At 40.0% G+C, this 19,768-nt stretch overlaps 1 protein-coding gene across 2 annotated transcripts in view; it reads left to right on the forward strand.

Annotated features, from left to right (window-relative positions):
• Positions 1 to 19,768, forward strand: part of LOC124614718 (synergin gamma-like) — a 164,630-nt gene that overhangs the window by 88,095 nt on the left and 56,767 nt on the right. The gene's annotated exons all lie outside the window — the stretch shown is intronic.

Genomic DNA, 19,768 nt, shown 5'->3' on the forward strand with positions numbered 1-19,768 from the left:
AATCAGTTGGCAACCGTTGTGTTCGCCGAATTCTTCCTGGATGTATTTCACTATCTTCCAACGATTCTGCTGCACTTTCATTTTTTTGATATCCAATGTCTTCTTCCAAATCAGCTGAGTCATCCAGAACATCAGACAAGATGTCCTCACATTCATTGTAAATTATCCTATTGCCTCTTCCATCTGCCATGATGAAAGGGCACAAATACTTATAAAAACAAAAAAACGTGTTGACGTGTGTAACTTATTATTACCTAAACAAAACACCAACAGAATGCAAAAGATACTAAAGGGCTGTCACCGGCCACTGCATGATACCATGCTCACAACACCACTGTGATATCGCCGGCCACTGAGCGATATTATGCAGAAGACACAACTGTGGTGTCGCCAGCTGTTGACCGCTATTTCGCGCACAACAACACTGTATTGTCGCCGGACAGCAGTGTGTTAATGGTATGAGTATTGACAGTGAATTCTCTGAAATTAGTGCCACAACAACTGTAAGTTAGCAACCAATGCGAGAAGTGCTTGCCACAATTCAAAAATTACACACAAGGGAAACAGTACGTCGACATCTCTCCTGCAATGGCTTTGAAATTTGCCCAGAATGTACAAAGCAACATTGCTTTTCTTCTGACATGAAACCTCCAGAACATAATATGAAGAGTTCAGAAGCTCCCAATAACCTTCAGGCATCAAGTACTGATTGGAAAGATCTAGCACAAGATAATCAAAGTTCTGACGTTACAATGGACAAAACAGTTGTTTGTCAGATGACAAATATCAGTGGTTCACCATCTTTCTCAATTCCCCGATCATCATCTAGTGATCGTTTTCAATTTGAAACAACCTTATGCGAGGCAGCCCTGCCTTCTCTCCTTCAGATTTAAACCATAGTCCAGCTGTAGAATATCAAGACGACATTGATGATAAAAGTTCTGTACATATACATCTGTAGACGACATGTCACACTGGGGTGAACAGCCTAACGAAAATCATTTACCATAAGCAGAATTGAAATCATTTGTAAAAGGCACCAGAAAATGTAAAGAAATGTCACCCATTGCCATAAAATATGCAAAGAATTATGAAGCCTTGAGACAAATGATTGACAAAAACCCCTTCAAGACAAAGATACAAGGGCAGATCAAATATAAACGGAATTTTAGTTTTTATTTAAGTTAATTTATTGAAAAACTCTAGGCAATTATAATTTATTTTTCCACATAGTCTCCTGCTTTGGAAATGCATTTGTCCCAGTGTATGGGCAGCTTTTTGATGCATACATCATAAAAAGAACTGGGTCGTGTCACTAGAGAGGATATAAAATGTAGACTGGCAATGACAAGGAAAGCGTTTCTGAAGAATAGAAATTTGTTAACATCGAGTATAGATTTAAGTGTCAGGAAGTCGTTTCTGAAAGTATTTGTATGGAGTGTAGCCATGTATGGAAGTGAAACATGGACAATAAATAGTTTGGACAAGAAGAGAATAGAAGCTTTCGAAATGTGGTGCTACAGAAGAATGTTGAAGATTAGGTGGGTAGATCACGTAACTAATGAGGAGGTATTGAATAGGATTGGGGAGAAGAGAAGTTTGTGGCACAACTTGACTAGAAGAAGGGATCGGTTGGTAGGACATGTCCTGAGGCATCGAGGGATCACAAATTTAGCATCGGAGAGCAGCGTGGAGGGTAAAAATCATAGAGGGAGACCAAGAGATGAATACACTAAGCAGATTCAGAAGGATGTAGGTTGCAGTAGGTACTGGGAGATGAAGGAGCTTGCACAGGATAGATTAGCATGGAGAGCTGCATCAAATCAGTCTCAGGACTGAAGACCACAACAACCACCCCATGCCAAACATATCGGTGTCTTTGGATCACTTAGGACAGTGCCAGTACTTTTCTACGATGGATTTGACAAGTGGTTATCATCAGCTACAGATGGCTCCAGAGGATCGTCCAAAAACTGCTTTCTCTACGCCTGGAGGCCATTACCAGTACATTAGAAAGCTATTCGGTTTGAAAAACACTCCGGCAACGTTTCAAAGGTTGCTAGACAGTGTCTTGAGGGGTTTGAAACCACAGCAGTGTCTGGTCTATTTGGATGACATTATATAGTGTTTTCAAGTAGTATGGAGCAATGGAGACAGCGATTAAGGGAAATCTTTGAGGTTAAGAGCAGCTCGTTTGATGGCCTGGAGAAGTGTCATTTTGCATTAGAAGAAGTAAAATATTTGGGTCATATTACCAGTAAGGACAGAGTGCGGACAGATCCGAGGTTGGTACAGGATGTATGGGATTTTTGGGAACCGAAAACAGTTAAGGAAGTGCTGTCATTCATGGGACTTTGCAATTTCTATCGGAAGTTCTTGAAGGGTTTTGCAGATTTAGCACAACCGCTGACACGATTGTTACAGAAAGGTGTGAAATTTGAGTGGACAGAAGAGTGTCAGAAAGTGTTTGACAAACTGAAAGAAGTGTTAACATCAAGTCCAGTTCTTGTGTTTCCAGATTTTGAAAAGGAGTTTATACTAATATGTGATGCATCGAATCAAGCATTAGGCTGTGTTTTTAGTCAGGAAGTTGATGGGAAAGAACATCCTGGAGCCTATGCATCTAGGCATTTGAATGCATCAGAGAAGAATTACTCAAGAACAGAGAGGGAGATGCTTGGTGTAATCTATGGAATCACATATTTTAAATCTTATTTATATGGGAAAAGATTTCAGGTAGTGAGAGATCATGCTGTGTTGAAGTGGTGGTTGGGGTTGAAGGATCCGTCCAGTAGACCCACTAGATGGGCTATGAGGCTTGGTGAATTCGACTACGAGGTGGTGCACAAGCCTGGGAAGAAGCACTAAGTAAAAGGTGGCAAAAGTAGTAGTCGTAGGTTATGACCTAGCAGTATGGCAAAAATTACAGGACACAGACAACGATTGTAAATTGTATCGGACACAGCCACAGTTCAATGTGTACGACAGTCTTCTGTGCAGGGAAACGAAGTTAGGGCCAAGGGTAGTAATGCCAGTGAAGTTGAAGGATGAGGTTTTAAAGGAAACACATGATCATGTGTTATCCGGTCATGGAGGGTGTAGAGGAATGAATAGGAGAGTGGCGGAGAGGTATTGATGCAGAGGTAGGAAGGGGGATGTGGATCAGTATGTCAAGAATTGTATATCATGTGCACAGAGAGCAGATTTGAGTCGGAAGCAAATGCAGCTGCAGCGGTTACCGGAAGCGACATGTACATTTTCTTTTCTCGGGATTGATGTTTTAGAACCTTTTAGATGAACACCATCGGGAAACAGATTTGTTCTGACAATAGTAGACCACTTTTCGAGGTATGTGGAGATGGTGGCTATGCCAAATCAGCAGGCAGCAATGGTTGCGGAAGCGTTAGTAAACAACTGGATTTTGAAGTTTTGTGTACCAGATACAATAATTACTGACCAAGGGACCAACTTCATGTCAGATTTAATGAAGGAACTGTGTAAATTGTTAAACGTAAAAAAGTTGAGGACAAGCGCGTTGCATTCACAGGCCAATGGAAGGACAGAACGGGTACACAGAACAATCAGGAAGATGCTGAGTTTTTATGTGGATTCTCATCACTATCAGTGGGACGAGCATTTGAAGAATATTGTATGTGCATACAAAGCAACAGTCCATACAAATACCGGTTTGTCTCCATATGAGGTAGTGTACGGGTGAAAAACGCTGTCACCATTTGATTTAGTGAAGCTACAGAAAGGGAGGACTGGGGAATCTGTATGTCAATTCTTGAGAACAATTCGGGATGTTTGGAAATGGGTGCAAAAGGCGAATACAAAGGCTTTGGGAAGGCAGGAAGATGCAGTAAAGCGGAAAGGAAGTTTACTGCAGTACAAAATGGGGCAATGGGTAATGCTGTCCCGCCCCTATATGCAAAAAGGGAAAACAAAGAAGTTCCTCACAAAGTATCAAGAGCCATACCAGGTTGCTGAAACCACATCTCCTGTTAATGTCAAGCTTCAGCTGCCAACTAGAATGACGATTGTACACATTGGGCGGTTACGCCCATTTAAGAGTTGCCTGGATGTGATTCCAGGCGTGTCACAGGAAGGAAAGAGGAAGAAAAAGAGAATGAAGAGAGATGCTAACCACAGAGAAAACCAGGAAGATAGAGTACAGCATGAAGTACCGTATGCTTTGCGATCTAGAAAATAGTAGAGCATTTGTAGTATTTGTTTTGTTTTTGTGTTATGTATCATTACGTTTGCGTAGAGTAATTAGGCATTGTATTTTATATGTATTTTCGAATATAGCCTGCTAGGTGCAGCAGTATTTTTGAAGAGGGAGGAAGGGTGATGGTGATCCCTGTCCTCAGGTCACTGGAAAGGGAAGTGTAGCATCTGACGTATGTGAAGTATTGTTGGAGAAGAAATTGAACGCAGTTCTGGAGAAATACAGGGTGCGTCAAAAAAATGTATACACACTTTGAAGTGTCATTGAAAATTTATTTCCCATTCTACAATGTTAAATTTCTGGAAATGGAAAGCTTAAAGTCCAATTGGAAAAACTTTGTAAATGTGATTAATGTTCAAACTGGTGGCCTTCAGCATCAATATATTTCTGAGTATGAGTCACCACTGATTCCGTTCATTGTACCAAAGTGTCCAGTGTGATTTCTGCGCACACCACAAGTATCTCATTCCAAAGTGTGTCCAGGTAACATGGTTTACGTTTGTACACCTCATCTTTTACTGTGCCCCTTAAGAAGAAATCCAGCGGCGTGAGGTCTGGAGAGCGTGCAGGAAACTCGATTAGTCCCCTGCGTCCTATCCACTAGCCTGGCACATTGTGATCCAGGTATGCTCGTACGTTCCTATGATAGTGCGGCGAGACGCCATCTTGTTGGAAATAAAACTCATCATTACCGTATAATGCACGAATGGCAGGGAATATAGTGTCAGCAAGCATTGTTACGTACGTTTCTCCAGTAACACTACCTTGAAAGCGGAAAGGCCCAATGAGTCCTCTTGCAGACAAACCACATCACACATTTACACCAAGCAAATTCACAGCCTTTTCAATGTGAGGATTATCTTCAGCCCAATACACACAATTGTGCCTATTGACAGTTCCATTGAGTTTGAATTGGGCTAATGCTACCCATAAATCCCGGTTCACATCTCACCATCTCCTAAACTCATTCACAAAATTCTAACCTTCGATCTGGATTGTCATCACTTAGCTGCTGCACCAGCCTTGGAATGTACACACGAAGCTTGCCTTTCTTCAAAATGTGTAGCACACTACTAGCACTTACATTACTCTCATGTGCCGCTTGCCTTGAAGATTTTTGAGGCGAACGCTGAAACAGTTCCAAGACCGCAGTTGTGGAATCATCACTTATAGCTGTATGAGGTCGCCCTGATCGACCTTTATGCACATCACACACTGTTCCATGAATTTCAAATTTGTCTTGTAGGCGTGTAATTGTTAACCTTGAAGGTGGTTCTTACCGTACTCACTTCTCCACTGTCTTCAAACCGCAGCAACATTCTCAAACTTCCAGTACCACTTAATTGTCTGCTTCCGCGCTTTAAAGTTCAAACGCATGTCTGCCATGTTGCAGTTACTTCCTTGCCACTGCTGCCATCTGTTGAAGAAACATAACATTACTTTCTCACAGATATTTAACCTTGTAGAACGGGAAATAAATTGATTATGACAGTTCAAAGTGTGTATACATTTTTTTGACGCACCTTGTAAATGCGTCAGAGAAAATTTTGTGGCATATGTTGAACGAAGTCAGAGTGTATGATTTCCTGTTTAAAATTTTAGTTATCAACACTGCTGGGTCAGAAAAGTTGTGTTTATTGTGCCAGTTCATATAATGTAAATTTAAGGATGAAAGTAATCACACAATCGGTGTTGAGTGTGGATCAAAAATAGTGAATGTTCGAGGAAAATCTGTGAAGCTATAAATATGAGACACATGCACTGTGCAGTTACTTTTAGTTAGGGGGAAAGGAATAGACTGGCCAAGGGACATCGTGGAGCCAAAATTGAGCTTGCAACGGGTTGGGATGCACTGGATCTTCTCCACCTACGAGAATTTCGTTGTAGTAGCAACTTGTTTTGAGCAAGGAGTGTTTACGGAAGTGAAATGTGTAGAGCTTGAAGGAAGTGGAATTTTAATCAATGGAACTAAGTGTAACATAATAGGACCAACCTTCCATCTGCCAGTGTCAATTTCAGGAGTCATGTAATTGAATGTTACGCAGCCACAGCTGTACTGCCCAGAAACCACTTTAGAGTTTTTGCCAAGGCAGAATCTGACCTTGTTAAACCAAACTATGGAGTCAGGTCTGTTGAGATCTGTAAACCAGTTCGTTTTAAAGCAAGAGGGGTGCATATCAGTCTAACAGCTTGTTCAACATGTCACTCAGTATAGGGAAAGGCAACAGCAAATAACAATCATTATGAGCACCTCTGTGCCAAGTGTCATCACAGCCTTAACTTTGTTATGTGTTGTTTTCTTTCTGATCAGGTGGAGAGTTAATTCCAAGAGGGAACCCAGGGTAGTCCAAGTCCAATGGATTGGATAGTAGGGGCATGAGACGAGTAGGCAAAGGGTTGAACGAGCGTTCAGCGGAGTCGTCATCCATTAAGGATTTTTTTAATGTTTTTCCCTCATGTCATGTGCTTAAGAGCTCTGGACCATGTCTAAGTATTCTAATAGTAGTATGTCATAAGTGCCAATCCAAACAAGTTTAAGAGTTAGATATGGGTGACCCTGGGACTGGGTCTTTGCGAAGAGGGGAATAATGTAGCGGTACCACCGTTTAGGACAGGGAAAGTTAGTTTTGTGCGATATTTGGAGCACGAGGTACAGCCAGGTGCGGGCCAGATTGCAGCAAGTTACGCATACCAGCAGTTGTGAAGGCAAATTGAGGCCACAGGGGTGTGGAACTGCCAGAGAGGGCACACACACACACACACACACACACACACACACACACAGCAGTTTCCATGGTGCAAGTCACAGGCAGAAGAGGGCCACTGGCCAACCTAAGTGTTACGCGTACGTGACGCGAACTGGCGCGCTTAGCAAAACAGAGGCGCACAGCCGAGTATAAATAGGTGCCATTTTGTAACGAGATTCATTCAAGTGGAGCAGCTCTCCTGGATGGCGGGGCGTGTCACACTGCCGGGCTACATGCAACAACAGCATCCCAGTCCACGGCGGGTCATTGGTTCGACCCTCTGAGGCCGGCGCAGTGTCCACAGCCAGCCAGCAGCCACTCTTTGGCTCGCTACCACATGCAGTTGTCTCGGCTCCCGACACACGCCGGAAACTTACGAGGTGAGGGCCGCAGATCCGGATGCTGGATCGTGGGCAGTCATTGCCGCCACGTTCTCAGCTACGCAAGCAAGGAAGAAGCAGCAGCGGGGCTGGCCTACGGCTCCCGGTGGAGCAGCGCGGCTCACACCGAGCAGCGCTGAGTCAGCTGCTGGTGCAGCCATCCTGACGTAATTGGAATTCTGCAGGCCAAGGCCGGCACGACACAGCGTTGTGTTGCACGGGCCGCTGGGGTACTTCCTCAGCATTGCGGGGCCCTGTGATGCAGACCGAGGTGAACGGAGCACTGTAGTGAAACAAATAAATCATTTGGCAAATTATCGCTGAGTTTTAATATGGTACCACCTGGCCCCACCCACTACATTTGGTGTCTTCCCGCTACATTTGGTCATCACGATTCAACATTTGCCGTCTGATACCACAACAATACTCTTAGCAGTGCCAGTTGTGTTGACAGTTCGAGTGGCACAGTCTATTGCCTGATGAATTTGTAGCGGTTCTGAAGCTAATGCCGTGAAGTGTTTCCTTTAGTTTAGAAATCGGGTTGAACTCACGAGGGCTTAAGTCAGGGGAGTGCAGTAGGTGGTATAGCACTTAGCAGCCCCATCAGTCAAACAAATCAGTAACAGCTTGCACTGTACGTGCTTGAGCATTGTCCTGCAAAATGATGGTCAGGTCCTGCAGAAAGTGTCATCACTTCTGTCTCTATGCTGTTCACTTTTGGAACACAGCCTACGACCAGCTTCGAGTCAGAAGTGATGACACTTTCTGCATGACCTGACCATCATTTTGCAGGACAATGCTCAAGCACGTACAGTGCAAACTGTTCCTAATTTGTTTTACTGATGGGGCTGCTAAGTACTATACCACGTACTGCACTCCTCTGACTTAAGCTCTCATGAGTTCAGCTCGGTTTCTAAACTGAAGGAAACACTTCAGGCATTTGCTTCAGAACTGCTACAAATTCGTCGGGCAATAGACCGCGCCGCTTGAACTGTCAACTCAACTGGCACTGCTAAGAGTATCCTACGACTTCCACATCACTGGCGACAGGTTATACACAATGCTGGTGACAACTTTGAAGATCAGTAAAACTTTGAAACACACATCCATTTTGTACGGGCTGTAAATAAATAGTTGCCACTATTAAAGTTCCAACCATCATAAATAGCTTCTTGGTTGTTAACAATGCTCATTCCTGCAATTTAGTTGTGGCCATTAGTTCATTTCAACAGTTGATTGGTTATCATACCCATGTAAAAGGCTACACCAGAGTTGGCACATGAGATGGTTGCTTTCACATATGGCCTTGCTTGCGGTAGGAAAGGCCTTTGATGGAGCAGCAATAGGATTGATGAGCGCATAAATAGGTGGCATAGGTCATGCATTTGAGTCTTCTGCAATAATATAAGTAATGTAGTGAAATGACTTTCATGTACAATTGTAACAGAATTGCGCAGTACCTGTAACTTCAACCAGTCTCATCAGAGGATTCAGGTTTCTGCACTGATTTTGGTATTGTTGTCCAATATCCATTTCTGGAATCCCAAAGACGTAATTGGCAGGAGTCACCAGATATCAGTAACTGTCTTACACTATCATCTTAGACAAATGTTATACCCTGGAGTGACAAAAGTCATGGGATAGTGATAAGCACATATACAGATGACAGTAGTATCTCATACACCAGGTATAAAAGGGTAGTGTGTTGGCAGAGCTGTCATTTTTGCTCAGGTGATTCATGTGTACAGGTTTCAGACATGATTACGGCCACACGACAGGAATTAACAGACATGGAACGTGATATGGTAGTTAGAGCTAGACACATGCTACATTCCATATTAGAAACTGTTAGGGAATTCAATATTCTGAGATCCACAGAGAGTGTGTGCTGAGAATATCAGATTTTGGGCATTACCTCACACCATGGACAACAAATGACCAGTGGCCTTAAATTAACGGCCAAGAGCATCGGCTTTTGCATAGAGTTGTGAATGGTAACAGACAAGCAACACTGTGTGAAATAACTGCATAAATCAATGTGGGATGTGTGACGAACATATCTGTCAAAACAGTGCAGCAAAATTTGGCGTTAATGGGCTATGGTGGCAGACGACAGACTCGAGTGCCTTCACTAACAGCATGACATCACTTGCAGTGCCTCTCCTGGGCTTGTGACCATTTCAGTTGGACCCTGTACGGCTGGAGAAACAAGGCCTGACCAGATGAGTCTTGATTTTAGTTGCTAAGAGTTGATGGTAGGGTTTGACTGTGGCGCAAAAACCATGGACCTAAGTTGTCATCAAGGCACTGTGCAAGCTGGTGGTAGCTCCATAATGGTGTTGGCTGTGTTTACATGGAATTGACTAGGTCCTCTGGTTCAATTGAACTGATCATTGACTGGAAATCTTTAATTTTGGCTACTTGGAGGCCATTTGCAGCCATTCATGGACTTCATGTTCCCAAACAATGTCATGTTACGGGGCACCATTGTTTGCAATTAGTTTGAAGAGCATTCTGGAAAATTCAAGTGAATGATTTGGCCACCCAGATCAACCGGCAAGTGTCCCATCAAATGTTTATGGGACATAATCAAGAGGTCAGTTTGTGCACACAATCCTGCACCAGCAACGCTTTCACAATTATGGATGGTTATAGAGGCATTGTGGCTAATATTTTTGCCAGGGACTTCCAGCGATGTGTTTAGTGTATCCCATGTCAAGTTGCTGCACTTGCCAGGCAAAAGGAGGTCCAACAGATATTAGGAGGTATCCCATGACATTTGTCAACTCAGTTTAAATGAAAAGCAGAAGATTGTGAATGTTCAACAGTATTAATTTATCCACAATTTCATGCTTTTTTGGAGTTGTGGAGTTGTCCCACCAAGCAGTAAGGGGAGGACCAGTCAACTTCTCAAATACTTTTTTAATGAGGAGACAGTATATTAATCTTTATTTGTGTATACATATAAATGATAATCATGGAATAAAATCTTGACACATGTTAGCTGTCATGCTCCATTTATCCCTACTGGGTGAGGTGGCATAGTGCTTAAGACGTTAGACTCTGTGTTGAGCAGAGTTGATAATATCTCGAGTAAAGTACTAAAATCCTGTTCTTCACATAGATGCAATGTTTTCAGTCACATATCCTACAAATCACTATCACTGAAGACATTTCCAGACAAAGTGAAAAATGCTTTGTCATGCCCCTTTACAAGAAAGATAGAAAGACAGATGATGATGATGATGATGATGATGATGATGATGATAATAGTAATAGTAATAATTACCGACCAATCTTATGATACCTCTTTCTCGAAGGCACTGGAAAAAATAATGTATGCAAGAACCATAACACACACCTCTAAAAATAAGATACTTAGTCCATCTCAGTTTGGATTTCAGTAGGGTCTCTCTACAGACCATGCTATTTTTCAATTCACACATCAGATTATACAAAATTTCAATGAGAAAATATTACCAATTGCTATCTTCTGAGACTTACCAAAAGCATTTTATTGTGCATTTCACAGGTTCTCCTAGAGAATCTAATGTTTTTCGGATGACAAGAGACAGTGTGGTATTGGGTTGCAAGGCACACACGTCTCTCAATTCAGTTAACTTGCACATTGTGTGTAGCCGATCCTCTTCTCTGGGTAATCAGCTACGTCTATCTCCCAAAAGCTTCTTCTCCGAAGACTATAGCTGGTCAAAGAAATTTATTAAAATACTTCTGTATCCTTGAAATAATTTTGGTTCTCGTGAAATACTTTTCAGTTCGATCACTATAGATTTTCAACTTTCACAGACAATAACTTCTGCAAGCTAACTTATTCCTTAAACATTAGACTCATATACATATTTTCAAATAGCATACATGTGTCTTGCTTCGTTCATAGCAAGACTTGAAGTAATTCTAAAGTCTCTAGTCTTCAACGAGTCCAATACACGAATCAGCATAGAAATCTATATTCAGTTGTTCATTAGTCTTTTTGCAATGAACAGAGACACTAAAAATCACGGAATACTACATAAAGTTTCCTTGTTCTTCTCGACCCGTACTCGGTGACTCGGTGTACCGTACAGCAGATACTTGTCTGCTGCCGCTTGGCCGCCGGGTACATCTTTTTCTTGTAACTTTTTTTACCTGCACATACAAGTAGGCGATGCACAGTAGGGCGTACTCATTTCTCCCACGCACCTCTAAAATATCAGGTGTTCAAAACAGTGGAAGGCCGAGTGGTTCTAGAATTTACTCCGAAATTCTCAAAGCACTACAAGAAGCTAGAATATTGTGGTATTAGAGATCTTTCTGGTTACTGGATTTCATCCTGTCTAACTAAAAGCATACAGAGTGTTGCATTAAGAAACTCAGACAGTATACTCAGTGAAACGCCATCTTCAGAATGGGAAATGATCATTACAGGTCTAACTTGGGGATGCACTTGTTCTTGGTATATATAAATGATCTTCCATTATATATTCAAGAAGCAGAAATACACCTTCTTGCTGACAATGCAATATTATAACTAGCTTAATGAAGTAACTTTGACACTTGAAAAAATAAGAAATACTTTAAAAAAAATTCTTAACTGGTTCTCTGCAAATTGGCTGTCAGTGCATTTACATAAAACACAATATATGCAATGTAGTACTGTGTGAGGTGTGACCATACTATTAGATTTATTTTGCTTTTGACACCCAGACTATAGAATATAGGTGTTAAACTAAACAAAAAGCCACAAGGCACACAAATCTGTCTGTCTCTGAAAACTTGAATTTGCAGTAACTAGCAACTTCATTATCAAAGAGATTTGAAAGTGCATGGATTTATCTAATCTGTCAATAACTAGACTTCTACTACACAGCTATACATTTAGCGACTTTCTGTATCACTTTACATTATGTTTTAAGAAACCGTTTTTGTTCCACATGCAAAATTTAACAAAATGGAGTTAAGAGGTTTTCATTATCGATATACATTATTACAATATAAACATTGAATGTTGTAGCCAGTCTTTGGTGTTGTATGTAAGTATGTGGATGTTATTAAGGTGTCTGTAAGGAAAGCCATAAACATCACAACTTAAAATATGGTCCATGGTCTTTTGGGGTCTATGGTCACTTGGGATCTTTTGCAAGTCCCCACTTCACCATTAATTGTCTGCATCATCCAAATCCGGTTCACAGTCTGTTCAGTGTAGTCCAATGCCGCAGTGGCAGGACAAAGCCTGGCACTGCGCTGTTAGGTCAGGCACCAGGCTGCTGTTTGTCGTGGCTGTCCACTACCACTCTTCTCTCGATGCGATCTTCACATCCTGGGGTATTAGTTTGTCCAACTTGAAGGATTTTTCAGGATTTGAGACAATCTTCAGTAGGAAAATATTGGTTGATGAGTAAGGTTGCTTCTGATTGATAGAGCTAATCGCTAAGCTGCTGGTTATCATCGGATGTTTGTAGGTTCAGTATATGCTAGTATTGGAAAGCGGGAAATGGGGCTTGGTCATAGTGTTCCCAAGATTATCCTCATGGTTTAATGGAATTTGATGTCAACCTTTTTTGTGTGGATGTTCTTGGCCCATGCTGGGGCACAGTACTCACCAACAGTATATACAAGAGCGAACACCGAAGTGCGTAATGCCCAGCTGGAGCTGTCCTTGCTAGCTTTCCTATTATATTATTTCTTGTTTTCATTTTCTGGGCTACATCTTCCAGGTGGTCCTTATATGATACTGTACATGCCAGTGATCTTCCCGGGTTTTTAGGCGTTCTCTTGTGTCTAATTACTTAGTCTGTTACATTTTGATTTTACATGTGCCAGTACAGATCCTTATTTTATTGCATTTTTCAAAACTCTTGTGTTTACTTGCTCTCTCATTTTGAGTTCTCATGTTAATTTCTGTCCTCTTTACATTTTCATTCTAGTCTTCAAACGATTTTTAAAACTTTTCTCTACATTAGTTGTGAGGGCTAGAACTTTATTACAGCAGCTTTTATTCTTTCTGAACCCTCCATATGATTAGAAATAATGCATGAGGGTAAATAAGTAAATGAAACAGAATGTTCTAAATTCTTCGGAGTTGATAATGTTAAGAATCAGACAGAGATGAAAATGTCATAAACTTCACTTAGTTTTCCTGTTTTCATTCACTAATGTCTTGTGGTATCATATTTTAGGGTAACTTGTCATTTAATGGAAAAGTGTTTATGGCACAGACACATGTAATGTGTTATGTCTGTTCTAAAACCTCTTATAGACAGCTCTCTAGATAGGTGGGCGTATTGACAACAGCTTCACAATACATTTGCTCAACAATAAATCACAGTTTGACAACAATGTTAACATTCGTAAATGTAATGCTAGAAGGAGAAATGATTTACTATATCCATCAGTCAGTCTTAGTGTGACAAAGAAAGCAGGAGTTCAGCCATAAAATCTTGGGCCACCTACCCATTGATGTAACAGTTGCGCGAATGCGTGCATGTGCATGTACATGTGTATTGCAGGGTGGGTTCTTTGGCAAAGTTATGGCTGTGTTATTAGCCCATCCGTGTTCAGTCTGAGCTAATAGTGTTGTCTTGGATGACCTTAATGTCAATGAACCATTAAAATCCACCATTCCTACTTTCTAAATTTACTCTTACATTTTCTTCTCTCTCTCTCTCTCTCTCTCTCTCTCTCTCTCTCTCTCTCTCTCTCTCTCTCTCTCTCTCTCTTTTAAAATGTAGTCATGTCACTTAATAGTGAAACAAGGTATTCATTAATGTTCCCAGGCTTACCTTATGATTACTACCTTATTATGGTTTTCATTTAGGCTAAATATTCTAAACAGATTCACTATCTACTTTTCAGTGTATTGCGAGGGTTCAGTTAATTTATAAATAACTTAGTTGCTGCTCTACAGCTTCAAGAAGTCTGCGAACCCCCAACTTGTTGAGAACTGTTTTTGTGTCTGTGGAATAATGCAACTCCTGCCAAAAGCGGAACTCATTGACTCTGATTTAGGCTTTTATTGTGCCTTTAATTACAAAACATGATGAGAGGTGAATCATTTAGTTACAACTCCTTAGGGAAGAAAAAAAAAACAACAGTGGTTCAATACATTGGTCTATACATTATTGTTTTAATCTTCTGGCCATTGGTATTCCTTAATCCCACGGTTTGCACAGAAGGTTCTAAGGTTCTTTGATCCTTTGCCACCTTCGATTACTTTGCCTGTCATGATACCAAGTACACCTTTAACACTCTTGGAACATCACACATCACATACAGAGTACCTCAAACGAATAATGTAACATAGAAAATGAGACTTGGTCCATAATAAATACACATACATAAAAATTAAACTTATAAGTTGTGGACAGCTTTTCTGAGTAACAAACTAACAGATTTTCTGCTAATAAAGCTTGTTCATTTATATTCAGAAGTAGTACAAGATTTCACCAGAATCAACATAATGATTTATTTCCAAAGCTTTGGCCACAAAACATCTGGAAAATCTTGTAACTTCACATCTGCCACCCCCTTATATATGAACAAGTGTTTGATTACTTAACAATATTCATGTGTAATAACCATTCGTGAAAATGGCTTTATTTAGTCACATTATACTCTATAAATTTTGCTCCATCCTATGTCTCTTTATTTTCCCTTTCCAGACCAAACAAAAGTCTGTATAAACTTTTCCCCAGGATTCAAGAACAAGAAAGATCACCGAGCGAGGTGGCGCAGTGGTAAGACACTGGACTCGCATTCGGGAGGACGACGGTTCAATCCTGCGTCCGGCCATCCTGATTTAGGTTTTCCGTGATTTCCCTAAATCGCTCCAGGCAAATGCCGGGATGGTTCCTTTCAAAGGCCACGGCCGACTTCCTTTCCCGTCCTTCCCTAATTTGATGAGACCGATGACCTCGTTGTCTGATCTCCTTCCCCAAAAAAACAAAAACAACAAGAAAGATTAAAACAACACCGTATAAACTACGAAATTTTACAAACTTAAAAATTACTCAAAAATTTATCTTTTCTGATGACCCGTTAGCATGTCTAACTTAATATTCTAGATTATCTGGCCACTAAGGGCAAAACTATAGATAAGAGACCATGGAAAGGATAAAGTTATATCTGTTTTCATTGCTCACGATTCTTACGACCTCTCTGGTATCCCTTGTTGCCAGGAGATCCTTACTATCTACATCCATACTTCACACCACTAAATAAAAACCCACACCTTCAGTATTGTTCACGCAAGGAAGAGTTTCAAACATTTCCAACACCATAGACAGCCTCTCTCCCAACTGTTGCTGTCTTCATGTACTCTTCAGCTTATACCCAGTCATCACTTCTGGGGTACACCATCCCTTTTAAAGCAAAGTTTAAAGTAAATTCGATTAGTTCACTCCCCAACACAACAAAACATTTTAAAGTTGTCTATGAACACCCCACATTAATACCTTTAGTGTCAGCATATGCCACATCTTGCCCCTTCCCAGGACCTCATTTCAAAACATACCATTGTTATTAAATTTTTTGTTTGATGTACCGGAATTGCTTAACACCTTCAAGTTCACCAACATGTAATAAAATAATCAGAAGCCTCTGCAGTCATTATATAGGCCAGAAATTTGCTAATTCCTGTGAAGGATATAAATCAACCACAAAAAGAGCATGTTCACAGTTCAGTGCTAAAAATCTTTTATTAATCCAGTGTGTCATGATTTTTGGGAGGTGAGTTATGAAAAGAGTGCTGTAGATGGTTAGTACAATGGGAAAAGAACTTTCATGTTAGCAGCCCAGCATGCAATGAAAGAGAAAGTAAATCAATCATTTGTTTTGTCGAACTAGACTAGTGGTCCATTTGAGGTGAGGAAAAGTTGCGCCTATGGTACCTGAGTGGGTATCTCAGTAAGAATAAAATGCTTGTGAAAGCCAGAAGTTGGGGTTTCATCAAAGGTCTAGTACACAGTTTTAATCATAATGTTTTGTTACTGGTAAACTCTGTGGGAGAGTGAGAGATTCATTTCAGAAACAGGACTGGGAAGGGAAGATTGGTACAGCTGATTCATGAAAGTTTACGTGGCGCATCTTGGGCCACACATGGTCAAATACCTGTTGTCATGGGTTGGAAAAGTAGGTATCTTTTTTGCATAATTCCAGACAACAGGTTCCCCTGCCTAAAGAGAATCTCCAGCAGTTTAAAAAATAATGAAACAATCACTCACAAGATAGATTTTAACACCTCAAATATCACATGTATCAAAACAAACCATTGGAAAGAGTAACCAGGGGGATTTCACAGACTTAAAAATCCTCCATGAAAACATGCGAAGCAGTCTGGGATGTTATAAAAAGGGAAATGGGGAGAAGCAAACAAATGCAGAATAACATACTGCTAAGGGAGGGGGATAAGGTAATAAATGATCCACAACACTTAGAAAACTATGTAAATGAGCATTTTTCAAGTATTGCAGAGAAGTTACAGTAAATATTCCCCAAAACAAATATAACACCAGTAAATAATGTTGCACTAAATACAATGATGTTACTTCCAACCACAGAGAATGAAGTCAATAAAACTGTTCAAAAACTAGAAAATAAAAAGTCAGTAGGCTTAGAAGAAGTACCAGCGTGTGTACTGAAACAATGCATAGAGATTATACAAGGCCCTTTAACATATATAATGAATGAATCCTTCACATCAGGGACATTTCCAGAGCAGTTAAAACAGGCAAGAGTTGTACCTTTGCTTAAGAAAGGTAATGCAGAAGACAAAAATTACTGGCTCATTTCCCTGCTGTCACCATTTTCAAAAATAATAGAAGCAATTATGAAAGACAGATTAATGAATTACCTGAATAAATAATATCTTTTAAGTGAATCACAGTTTGGTTTCCGAAGTGGCAAAAATATGGAGTCAGCCATAGTAGAATTCACAGAAGTTGTACTTGATGCTCTTGATAAAGATCAGTGTGTCACAGGCATATTTTTGGATCTTTTTAAGGCCTTTGATACAGTCAACCACAAGATTCTATTACATAAATTAGAAGCATTGGGAATAAGGTGGGTAGCTAATGACTGGTTTCGATCATACCTAGTAGATAGGGTACAAAGACTAAGGACAACACATACTTCAAATAGATCTAAACATTTAGTAAAACACTTATCAGAACCAAAATACATTAATATAGGGGTTCTGCAAGGTAGCATATTAGCACCAATACTACTCCTGATATACATCAGTGACTTTCCCAATAGTGTTAATCATGGTGAAAAAATTCTCTTTGCTGATGACAGAAATGTTACAGTCACTGAGAAAACAAGAGAACTCCTCGCAGAGAAAGCAAATGAAACTCTCGAGGAAGTTTACGATTGGTCAATAAGCAATAAAGTGACATTGAACATAAAGAAAACTAATGCCATGAATTTCAGTTTGAAGAGGGAGAATGACAATGTTAAATTAAATGTAGATGGCACCTCTATAGACTGTGTAACAAATTCAAAATTTCTAGGAATGAATATTGTTCTCAGTTGAAGTGGTGTGAACACACAAAGATACTTGCAGACAGAGTGTAATCAGCATGTTATGCCCTTGGAATACTGTCATCAGTGTGTAACATGCAGTGTCTTTTAGTTACATACTATTCATATGTACACTCTATTCTTAGCTATGGCATTCTCTTTTTGGGAAACAAATGGACAAATTATGAACAAAATTTTCAAACTCCAGAAAAGAGCCATAAGAATAATAACCAAAAATAGTAGTTGAGCTTATTCTAAAGATCTGTTCAAAACACTGGAGATTTTAACTGCTCCATGTGAATACATTTACCAGTGAGTTGTACACATCAAAAATAACATTGGTAATTACTGCACAAACAGCCCTGTCCATGACCATGGAACAAGAGCTAGACTCAACTTACATTTACCAAGAAAAAATGAACATAAAACTCAAAACAGCATTTTCTACCAAGGAATAAAACTGTACAATAAATTACCAAAAGAGATTAAAGAAACTGCAAAAATACACTTATTTAAAAAGGCAGCTAAAAAGTACCAGTTATGCAATGCATTTTATACGTTGAAGAATTACTTATAAAGCAGAGTAGTGGTTTGGTAAAAAAAAAAAAAAATAAAAAAAATAAAAAAAAAAAAAATAAAAAAAAAAGTTACAAAATAGATAATAATGATTATAAAGCATCCAACATTCCTCATAACACCTTCACACAATGTTTTTTTTCCTTTTCTAGAAATACTTACCCTCAAGATACGCATACCTCTTCCTCTTTCTGAGCTCAACATCTGACTCCCTATAGAGGGACGCTGACTCAGTTTTTCAGGATAGAAAATGGGATGTTGCGGTACAGAAAATGGCCCAGAAATCACCACTGTGTGTGTGTGTGTGTTAATCAGATATGAGTGAAAAGTGTGGCATTACCTTATTTAATAACTTATTTGTAAAAAAAGTATTGTATATTAGTAGAAAATTTGATGATTGTTTCTTACTGGAAGTCTGTAGATGAATGTGTATCGAATTAGCTTATTTTAAATTGGTCTAAACTTGTAAATACTTTGACATGTCCTGTTACCGTGTAAAAAGAGATCTGTGGATGAATAAAGCTACTACTACTACTACTACTACTACTACTACTACTAGTACTAACTACTCACTACCTACTACCTATAACTACTAACCCTTAGGGTATGATTCGGAGGACGACGGTTCATTCCCGTCTCCTGCCATCCTAATTTAGGTTTTCCGTGATTTCCCTAAATCGTTTCAGGCAAATGCCGGGATGGTTCCTTTGAAAGGGTACGGCCGATTTCCTTCCCCATCCTTCCCTAACCCGAGCTTGCGCTCCATCTCTAATGACCTCGTTGTCGACGGGACGTTAAGGAGGACTGTGAGCAATAGACAGTGGCTCTGTGAGTTGGAACATAGGCCATCAAAGACTGTGGTTTAAATGTGCAATGAACTTTGCTAACTGGATTGCAGGGAGACCATTAACGGTTGCCGTATTTTGTGGACTACAAGACACACTTTCTTATTCAAAAAATTGCCTACAGAATTCAGGTGCATCTTACACTCAGAACAAGTATAAAAATGTCCAGTGTTTGATTTAAAATTCTGTGAGTCTTAAAAATGGCCATATATTCAATGCTGCATGAAATATATCTCTATCTAGCAACATTGGATTCAACTGGTAGCAGCAGTGCGTTGATGCGGCAAACATGAGCTGTGGGGATCTTATCTGTGTAGAGGACAACAATTACGATGAAGTGGTAGAAGAAGAAAGTTCAGATGATGATTTTCAGGGATTTTAATAGTCAGTTCGATTTTATAAACTAAGAATTTCATTTTAGTCTGGTTTTGCAATCTAATAATAAAAATGGTATTTTTTTTAAAGGTTGCTTAA

The sequence above is a fragment of the Schistocerca americana genome, chromosome 1 (assembly GCF_021461395.2).
Source record: "Schistocerca americana isolate TAMUIC-IGC-003095 chromosome 1, iqSchAmer2.1, whole genome shotgun sequence".
In the NCBI taxonomy this organism is placed as follows: domain Eukaryota; kingdom Metazoa; phylum Arthropoda; class Insecta; order Orthoptera; family Acrididae; genus Schistocerca; species Schistocerca americana.